Genomic DNA, 11,698 nt, shown 5'->3' with positions numbered 1-11,698 from the left:
GATCCTTAATCCTGACGGCACAAACTATTGCATGGTGATCGGAAATTAAATCGGCATTCAAAGTATAAGAACGTGCGACACTTGTGGGTTTGTTAAAATAAATCACATCAATTAGAGTTTGTTAGCTGCTATACACGAGTAAGCTGATTTGTTACCTGGGCAAAATCATTTGCAGAAAAGCAATCTAACAAAATATTGTCTGAAAAGTGATTCACATTGGAATTACCGAGAATAATAACACTATCATATTGTGAACATGAAAGGGATGAAATATCGTCAAAACAACAAACACAATGACATAGATCTCTCCTAGGAGGCCTATAGAATGAGCCGACAAGAACAGGTTCCTTTCCTAAACGTAATTTAATGAATAAGCACTCGAGATCAAGGGAGAAATCAAAATCCTCGAAGGTTAAAGAGCTTTTAAGAGACTGCCGAATATATATAGCAACCCCTCCTTTCCTGCCTCCCCCTCCTATTTCTCACAAATAACTTATAAGTTGGAATTGAAAAACTGTAAGATCTATCACTAAGCCAAGTCTCAGAAATGCACATAACGTCAATTCCAGCTGACACAATTAAATTCGATAGGTGATCAAATCCTGCAGACAGTGAAAAGGTTAGGTTCTATTCAAAGATCTTCATTACCAACTTCAATTTGCAATGAATTTCGTTAATAATTCGGCAAATTAATAATGAAATTAATTTTTATAAATTTGATTTCGAAGCTGTGCTTTATTGTCAGATACTTAAAGAGGTCAGAACAGGAATTTGTATTTCTTCATGCTGTCCATATTCTTGATATTCCGAGAGTCGACCATTTATATTTTAATGGTACTCCCAGATGGAAGCTGATTAAGTGCATGAACACATTAAAAAAGCAACCAAAGACCTCGAAATATTTGATCCATCTGGATGGTATACACTATACAGTAATACGAATGGCTTCAAAGCAAGAAAAATACAATGTTGTTGAAATAGGCCAAAGTGATAAACTTAAAAGAATTTGCGGGAAATTTTATGAAAAATTGCAACACTGATTGTAATAGAAATAATGTGAGTATGATTACAAAGAAAGACATGCATGAGTCAGAAATTACTTAATAATTTTGTATAATAGATGAGTTTACCATATATGTTTTTAATAAATATTTTCCTAATCATTTCTCTATTTTTTTAGTTTTAGTAATATTAATTTAGGAAAAAATCGAAGAATTTTCAATCTATGATTTCTTTTTTCCCATTTTAGATATTAGAAATTAATTTTTGTGATCCTGGTTACTAAATTTCTCTATTTTTTATCCAAAGAAAACATTTTTTGACATTAAGTTTTAACAATTTTTAACCCCATTTCTAAAAAATATTATCGTTAATATCAAAAAACACTATCTCGACATTGTTAAGGGTATTACATTTTTAATATGGTAACTCAAATTAACAACTGATCTAAATAATTTAAGCTGTATTTGCGCAAATTAGATTAATATGTTACGAAACCCTTTTTTTAGATTTCTGGAAATACGTTATTTTGTACTGTTGTTTGACACTAAATCCTTAATTTTTGATACAGTAATAACAACTAACATTCGTAGTTGCACTTAAGACAATTGCGGTAACAATGGCTACCATATAGTAACTAATATTTATGAAATACTTGTAAAAATTGCAGTTAATCATATTTTTTATCAAGAAATGCTTACTATCAATCGGTATAACTTAGAAACGAGTAAAGTAAATAAGTCTGAGTAAATAACAAAAAAGTTTTAAAATAACATGTACTTTTATATGTCCAAAACTACGCATATGTTAAAGTCCAAAAACACGCGCATACAAAATTCGAATAACTTTTCGACGCGTAGCTCTTTGCAGGCGTCCAATTTTTAAACTGTAAATTATCTACTTGACCCCCATACATTGACCCTTTTTTATCCAAATTAAATATTTATTTTTTGTTTTGGAGTAATTGTATCATAATCTAACTTTCTTTAAGTAGTCAAAATTAAAAAAAAACTGTGTTTAGTACGAAGTGATATTCGATTCATAGTATGCTTTAAGAAGCTGAACACCACGTGCTCGCTTTTTAGTTGGTTTATTGTACCGCATAATTATATATTACCGCTTTCGTATAATCGTCAGTCCGTATTATTTTAAATAATTTTAAATGATAATATGTAAAAAAAATATGTAATCATATAAGTATGCAATGTTAATGTAATATTATAAGTGTTTTGAATTTAAATTTCAATTTGAATTTAATTTATTGGTGGTGAGCAAAGCTAAAATTATAATTTTGCTACATTTTTTTTTTAATTAAAAAAATATATGTTTGGGTATCTTAGAGATAATAATCGGGAAAACAGTAATTTTGTTTTATAGCATCACGTCGGGGAAACTGTATGTAAATTTTTAAGGAGGTGCTATTTACATTATATTACTCTATCTTTACTTAATCAGATCTATGCAAAAAATATAAGCTGTCTGATTAATTGTTGTTCGTTAAGCCCACTAAAATAATGGTATGTTGCTGATAATTTTAACAAAATTTAAATTAAATGTGAGGTTTAAATTACGCACTAATGCGTAAAATAGCTTCTTTACTCATTGCATTAATACCTGTCACTTATGAAATCAAGATTTATATGTAGAAATCTAATAAACGTTTATTGTTTTCCCAATAAAGCGGAATTATTAGGGAGAATTATTTTTAACTGCTGAGGAAATTATATATACTTGCTGTACTAAGCTACCGTTTCAGTGCATATTAACTCGTAGAACTCTTTTAAGACACGATATATTTTTTTTGTTCCAACAAACTTTTTAGTATTCTGTAAACATCTATGTCATAAGGTTTAAATTCGCAATAAAAGCTGGCAAAATTGAGTGTAAAAATATTATACGAGTGTACGATATTATGGAGAGGAAACATGTGCTCATACAAGCGCTGAGGGAGGGTCGGATCCGTTTCAAAATTTAATCGAAATATAGAGGATTTAAAAGTCAGGCACGTTTCAAATCGGACAAACGCCAGATGTTACCCTGCAATGGGTCCCATATCGATATTATATACAAGGTTTACGTTCGTCCTAATGACTTCAGAAGCTTGTTTCTGATACGTGGAAGGTTACTTACAAAACGCTTAGGAAAATATTTATTTTCTATAAAAAGCCACTTTTTTGAGGGCTGATTAACTATTTTCCTTGATTACAATTACTGAATTAATTAAATTTCGGAAAATATTGTTACGACGACGAGCAATTAACCTTTCTAGAACATCTACAGGCACTGTCAATCGAAACATGAATACCGGATAACCTTTTTCCCCGACTGCCATTATAATTTAATCAAATATTTTCAGAAGGAATTGACCTTTCACCAGTTCTCGTTATAACGTTGGCCTTCCTGTGACATTATCCTTATGAAAATGTCTTTTGACTTGAAATAAGGTACCTATATCTAATATATTGGCGGTTATAAATTCGTAGATTAACTCGTTTTCGATATGTATCGAAAAAAATATATTTCATGCTATTTATTATTATAACGTTCATTAATAGATAAGGTTACATTCAAATTTAGGCCTAGTAATTCAATAAGTATTTCAAATAACTTCAAGCCTTAATTTGGACTTGGAAATTTAGATTTTTATTAATAAGTAATGTTTGCTAATTTTTCGTGGAGGTTTATCTTAAAGGTTAAAGTGTGTCTACATATATTTGAAATGAAATGTTATTGAAATGGGGCGAATTCAGGTTTATTATGAATTAGGGTGATTTTGATCAGAAAGGGGTCGCATTTGTCTGTACTATCTGGTTTATTTACTACCAGCAAGTAACAATAATAGTACGAAGCCACACATCGCTAACAAATAATCCGTAGATTATTTGTTATCCATCAGACGTTAAGTGCCACACTCCACTATTTCTTATAGCTTTAGCATTATCTGGTCCTAATTTAATTAAAATTCAGGTACAATTTTGGGGATATTATTATTTACAGGTAATAGCATTTATTAATTTTCCTTTTTTTACCTAGTACCAAATTTCAGACAGATGTCGCACATATTTCGACTAACGCAACATCAAATAGTGCGACAATATGCGCGTTCCAGTCAGAGTCATCACGAGTGGTTGCCGCGTTTTGCTGGCGTAAAATGTTAAATAGGTAATTTGATAAAATATTTATTATTTAGAATAAGCCGCTTTCTGTCGATAAATTTCTATTGAGGATTACGTTTTCACTTCCTGACTGGTGCTAACAAGTTTCAGTAGAAGCTCTAAGAATGTCATAGAAGATCGGCAACAGTGCATCAGCGGTTGGATTGGTTCAATGATTACTTATTAATTGGCTATCTGGTCATTGCTCTTTTTCAATAAGTTCTTCGGTTGAGGAAAGGAAAGGTTGGCAAAGTAGCCCTCTGGAGTGTGTTATCTTTTTGAAGGATATTGATTTTCTATGTTGGTAAATTAACTTCAAATTAAAATATCTTTTTTATGTACATCTGTTGTTTATATGCTCAGTAAAGCTCAACTCCCGATCTATCACTAGTCTCAAGTTTATAATTTTGTTGAAAAAGGGTATCAGTTCAGAACTTAATAATATTTCGTTTTTGCACGATCGCTCAAGCTCCTCCCTATGATTTTTTATTCCTGATTTTGATGCGTTCAGTTTTAAGCAATCCTCTTTTCAATATTTCGTCGATATTTTCCAGATCATAATTGAAAGCGAGTACAGCTTGTTCCGATTCATCTGGGTCAATGAGGTAATAGAAGAAAAGAACCAGAGTTGAGTCCTGAGCAACGCCTGACGGAATAGGTAAAAAGCCTGTTGTTATTCCACTCTAACATACAGCTTGCATTCTGCCACACAACATATTGGAAATGAAGTTCTTTGCGCTTTCAGAGAACCCCAAAAACTCTAAGACAGACAATAACAACTTATTATTTAAAATACCAAATGCCTTGGAGTAACCTAAAAGCGCCAGTACTGTTAACTTGTTTTGATCGGTGGCAGAAACTATAACCGATTTTAGGCGGATAACAATTTATTGGTAATTACCGCGGTTATCCTTAGTTTTTAAACGCCAAACAACTATATTTACGTCACAACTTATTTTCGTGTCAACGTTTTGGTTCAACCAGTGTTTATTGATTATAAATAGTAAATACTAAACAAAAACAACTTTATTTTGTGTTCTGCAGTCTCATTTCTTACAATCCTTTATAAATAATTGTATTTCCTAATCTCTTGTATTTATTTCTTGCGTTTGTAGTTCTTATAATTTCTAATTTCGTTTATTTGGACATTATTGTTGTTTTGGAAGTATTTTTTGTTACATTAAATTGATTATCCATGATGATCCACTCTTTTTGTAATGCTGATATTGCTAATCCAAGAATAAGACTTATGTGCTCACTGGCTGTCAATTTTTTTTAATGAAAATTTCGTGTTTGTTTTAAAATATTTACGGCAGTCACTTTATTCCGAAATGCAAGGAATAATTCTTGCTTTAAAGGAGAAATATATCCCTTCCAATAAAGTGCCTGTAACAGAACTTCGGCTAATGACTCCATTTTACTCACAACGTATATCAATTCAGACTTTATTTTCATTATTTTTTTAAGAATGTTTTGGAATTTCAAATAACCATTTAACCAAAAATAAAAAACTACTAGGCAGTTGGGTATTTACCGCTAATATTGGTGACAACTTTAACAGTAGATTGATGGAGCCACATTTTAAAAACCAACAGCACCTAAACGTTTTGGTAAATACCAATCGAAAATTGGTAAAAACCAAAACGCTTTGGTTATTCGCCTAAAATCGGTTTATATCATCGAAAATTTCTGTTCATGCGGCAGCACAGCTGGGGTCTGATCTAAAACCGGATTGATGTAGTGGTAATACGGAGTATTTCTTACAGGCATAACATACCAGAAAGATATGAAAAATTACGAATTGTTAGCTTATAGTCGTAACATTGAATGCCTAGAATAAGCCTAGCTGCAAAGGTGAGGTTGTTTGAGTTCACCATCTCTCCGACAATGATGTCAAATCGACTTTCCAATTTTTAGAATACCACAATGCTTACAATGCACCTATCCGATGTTGCCACCTTGTGTTGTTTTTCTAGATATTTTTTTCATATCTGTTAAGCTAATGCCCGATCGATATCCAGCAACCAAAAATTTAGAGCGCAGCATACGTCGTTTGCCAGCGATCTATTTATAGTTCGCGCCCGCTGTTTTAATCGACATAATCCCCGTATATCCTAAAATTCCCAAGGAATTTTAATTTTTTTTTGTCCAAATATGAACAATCATATCGATATATAGTGGTTTTAAACCTCTACAAACAAAAATTTTTTGGTAAAAAATTATTGACTTGTTAGATGTTAAAAAATATAAAGGGCTATCTATGTAACTCCTAACGGTTATAAGGAAAAGTTTTATCCATATCCTTGGGCAGTTATAGCTGTTTATAACATCTAACTCAATAATTTTTAATCAAAAAACTTTCGTTTGTAGAGGTTTGCATCCATCTCAAATCCGGTGAGATATTTATTATATGTGACAGGAAAAAGGTTAATTCAAATCCTTTAGAAGTAACCTTTTAATTAATTTTTACAAAAAAAACTTAGTTTGTCGCGGTTTATACCCACTATAAACCGATTTAGTTCTGCATTGTTAATATTTAGACAAAAAATCATTAAAATACCGTTCGAATTGCAGGAGATACGGGCATTATATTGATTAAATAATAATGGGCGCCGACTAATAATATATCGCTGGCAAACAACATACGCTGCGTTCTCAATTTTGGTTGCTGGATATCGACGACACTACCTTCATTTTTGCAGCATTTTGAGTTCTAATGGGCAATAAATTTGCAAGAATTTAATAATATACCTAATTACACATTTTTATTAATATTTTGGTATGCAATACTTAATAGACACATTACAAATATCTATACCTAGAAGGATGACATTATTGACAGCTAACTCGCCTGTGAAAGGAACGATTTGAATTTCCTTTTTCCAGTATATGTGACCCAGACTTCTTTATCATTTTTCAGTAAAAAGGGAGTTTTTAGTCTTAATATGAATTAAAAATACGCACTGAAACCATCCAAAACATCCTTTTAATACTATTACTATACGAAAAGTGCACCATCCAAAAGGAAACCACGAGCGCAGTTGCCAAATACCTTTATCGCGAGAATATTTCTGAGATTTGGTGATTTAAAGAATCCAAATTAAAAATATTAATGATTATTAGTGTTTAGTTTAGCTATTAAACGGATTTCACTTTTTCTTTTGCTTTATAATAAAGAATGCAATTCAGTTTCTGCTAATTATAATAATTTATTATCTCAATTTATTTTCTTCTGTTAAAATTGAGTAATCACTAGCAACATGGAATTCTAAGCATATTTATCAAAAAGTAAGAAATAGAAACAAGTAGATGTTGTGCTCAATCCCTAGCAGCCAATGTTTAATCAAGTGTATTCAATGTTCTAAAGTCGTAACAAAATGATTTTTTTTTTTAATTTACACTTTTTTTAAAAGTATTCTGCTTAAGTTTATAATTCGCGAGGGTAAAAAAAAGTGATTGTAACTTCAAGATACCGGAAGGCATCCATGGTGATTTTTAACTAATAAATAGAAAAGAGGCACAAAGCTTTGTAGTTAAAGCATGGGTAAAATAGCGGATTTTTTCTGGGGCTGGAAATTGCTCAATTTGGTGTTTTTTTTGAGTTATACTTGGACAAAGGACGAAAGTTTCAATCGAATTTATTCTCAAACATAAGGCATTAGGAATACTAAAACTAGCGAGCTAAAGAGCGTTTTAACAGATATTTAACGAAAGTAGTCTTTTAACTATTAAAAAGATTAGATAGCTCTTTCTTATATTTTTGCTTGCGCATCGTTCAGCTTTTCATGAGAGCTTAGAAGAGGTTGCGGTGAGGATAGTCGAGCAGTGGAGAAACACAAGGTGCCCCAGTCATAACAAACCTAGATATGGTAGTCGACAATGAGAACTCAGAGACCAATGTAGGATATCAAAAATTTGTTGGAATCTAGGTTGACTCGTGGATTGGGCAACGTACACTGAATGTTAGAAGAGACATTTTAGAAACTTTCTTGGAAGGTTCACTGTTATTACATAATTAAATTGCTAAATAATAAATATGGCTATAAAATAATTTATTATAAATCAATATTCTTCTAAAGCTTAAACTTCTTAAATTTTTAGGTTACTTATAACATATTATATTCGATTCTTTTTTTTTAACTTAACATAAAAAAATTTCGTACACTAATTACTTAAAAAATTCCATTAAAAGTTTTAATATCTTACTCCCCTCCTGGTAAAACTCTGGAAGTTGGCAATTACACCGAAGTGACTGCTATTTTATTAGTCTTCTGTACAATATAACTTTTTATTTTAAGTGCCCTGTTTTGCATACTTTTTAGCGACTTTTTAAAGTTGAATAGTCGCTAATTTGTTAGTAGGCTATTAAGTCGATTTCACGCCCCTTTAAAATGTTTATGACAATGCTTATTTTTTAAAATGATTAATATAATTTTTTTATGTCAGCCGCTTGTATGTACCGCCTTCACAGCTTTTGAAACTGTGAAAGCGGTAGTAATATAAAATAAAATCGGGAAAGATTCTTAATTTCTATTTTAAACCTTAAAACTAATTATCTATTAGATTTATATTTTAATTTGAAGTGTTTGTAGAATTGTGAACTGATTTAAATATCAAAGTGAGGTTAGATAAAGGTAAGGAGGTGGTTGACAGAACTTGGTCAAATATAAAATCAAACTTCCTGTATATCTTGATTGCCGTGTTTTTTTTAAGAAGTTTTAAGGGTGGTTCGTTTTGAAATGAAAGCACTGTATGTGGAAACCACAAGGGTACTATGGTGCTACGAATGCACCAGAATCGGACTTCATATTCGATGAATTAATAGCTCATCATTCCAGTAAACTCGGTACGGTGTGACCTGTAAAGGGCAACAAGACCTATTTACTGCTCTACGTGATTATGGTCTGGCACATTATGTGGCTAATAATTTGCAAATGTCTGGGGAGGTAGGTGCGGTTTTTTGTGGAAAGTTCAGAAAAATTTAAGAGCTATGTCCATCTAACCCCGCGTCGAATCGGAGGATTTTTATCAGTTCCACTTAAGCAGAGTAGAGAACTAAGAAGTTTATAGACAACTAAGAGGTCACAATTAAATTTTAATTTTTTTGATTTTTATCAGTTTCACTTCAGTCGAATAGACGCGTACAAGATTGGTTTTACAGCAACAATTCCTCGATACCTTGAAATCCGCAAACAAATCGGCTTTCAAGCTACATTTTCATAGTACTCTATGAAATATATTTCACATAATAATTTTTGTAGTAGGTTTAAAGATTTAAAGTGATAAAGAGGATCTACTTTTGTTAACTTACCTTCGTTGCCGCAAAAAGAAAAAGTAATCTAGGAAATTTTTGGTACATCGCTATATCTACAATAACATTAATAGAAGGTTATTTATTTTCGCCAAAGAATTATCAGAAGATGACACTAAATTTCAGACATTTTACAGAATGTATGGATACGGATGAATTAGTTATTATCAAGATCATACCTACTATATATACCTACTATTTTATAACTACTATCATTTTGTACAAGACCATGTCGCTCTAAATTGATAGCAGAGGAGTCATTACTTGCGCTGTAATAAGTATCGGTTGAAAATGGAGACGATGCTTCATCGTTGGGCGAAGGAGCGGCTGTGCTGACTGTTCTGCTGGTATAAAATCCACTTTACCACGATGACGCGACCTTTTTTAATTTAAATTGTTGTAAATTTCTATCCGACAGACTCTTTACATCAAGTAGTAAAGGTAAAAGAAACATCTTTCGATCATCACTTGATGCTTCTGAGGTCCTGTTTTTCATTTCATGGATATATGTAAAACAGCCACGTCAACTTCATCTTTTTGTGGTGGAACTTTCTTCTTTTTTCTGATTTAGCTGAGAGTATCTTAAGTGTAATATTAAGAAGATTCTACTATTGATTTATTGCTAGAATTCTCAGTATTGTTTTCAAATTCGTTTTCATTTTGAGGCTCCTCAGATGGTTCGGCTCGTCTGGCTTTCCATCTGGTTGCGTTATTCACTCAGTGTCTGGTAAAGAAATATTTCCAGTTTGCCTTAAATATTGGATTGGTCTTACATATGGAAATTGCATAACGTTGTGAAAGTAGTAGGGTTTTTTGCTTTTGACGAAGATCCACTTGTCGCTGGTTTTAGGCTTCGGATAAACCCATTGCGAATGTTCTTCCATTTTTCTTTACAATCAGTTACTACAAAGAATACATATTGTCTGAATTTGAATACAGACTGGCTTCTAAGTAATGTGCCAAAATTTTGCAAAAATCACGAGTGTAATTTTAAGTTCAAAATATTATCACTTTAAGTACTAAGATAAGTTTCTATATGGAAATATTTGGCAAAGTGAACTTTAGCACATTACTTTGAGGCAACTCTATACAATTATAATTCCATAAATATTTTTGTTTGTTTTAGGTATTTAGCTACTGGATGTACATTTGCTGCCCTAGCTTTATATTATCAAAGAGGTGAACGTACCATTGGTTTAATTATAGAAGAAACTACAAAGACCATATGGAATTCATTAAAAGGACTTTATATGAGTTTACCTCATGCAAATTTCTTTCCATTTTTCTTGCATAGAATGCAAATGAAGAAAGATGAAAAGATATATCAAAAAGATTTTATTAATTATGACAATTACCAAATTGTTTGGAAGCAGTTGACGGGAAATACATTAAAATTAAAAAATATCCAAATTCCGGCTCTTTTAATTTTAATTATAAAACTTATCATTCTGTTATTTGGCTGGGTTGTTGCAATGCTGACGGTATCTTCACTTCAATAGAATGCGGATATGCTGGAAGAAATAGCGATGGAGGCATCTTTCGAGTTTCGACATTTGGTCGTTGGCTGGACAGCAATAATTCTTTACCACCTTCAACTGACTTCCGCATGATCAAAGTGGTATTTAGTTCCCTTATTATTTCGCAGCAGACGGTGCATTTCCTTTAAGGAAAAAAATTATGAGACCCTACCCGGAAAGAAATATCAATAATATAATGCGAATTTTAAATTACAGACTCAGTCGAGTTAGAGAAAAAATATAGAGTGCACATCTGGTATGATGACTCAAAAGTTCCAGATTTTTCTGATATTTATAAGATGTCGAAAATACGAAACTAGGGTCTAAATAATTCAGTGAGGTTGCGTGTTATCAACTTTATTAGAAAAAAGGAAGGCTTAAGGAATATAAATACTTCAGCACTTACACCAGAAAATAACCAATAAAATGCTAGAACAATACCAGATATATGTTATTATAATTTGAATAATTGAATTGTTGATATAATGTTGTAATGTGATCTGTGTAGGTCTAGGCCTGATGATGCTCTGATAGGAGCGAAAGACGTGTAGCTTTTAAAAAATTATATGGATTTGATGAGACCGTGACTTTGTGTTTTTATCTTTGTTTTCGTTTGGTCTCTTAGAGAAAAAATGGATGATACGTTTCTATAATACCAGATATAGACAACTTAAATATAGATAAAACTTCTTTACCTCGACATCTGCAAAACTACT

This window comes from Anthonomus grandis, chromosome 7 (genome assembly GCF_022605725.1).
Source record: "Anthonomus grandis grandis chromosome 7, icAntGran1.3, whole genome shotgun sequence".
NCBI classification, from domain to species: domain Eukaryota; kingdom Metazoa; phylum Arthropoda; class Insecta; order Coleoptera; family Curculionidae; genus Anthonomus; species Anthonomus grandis.
The sequence above is the reverse complement of the archived record's forward strand: the minus strand, read 5'-3'. Positions refer to the sequence as shown.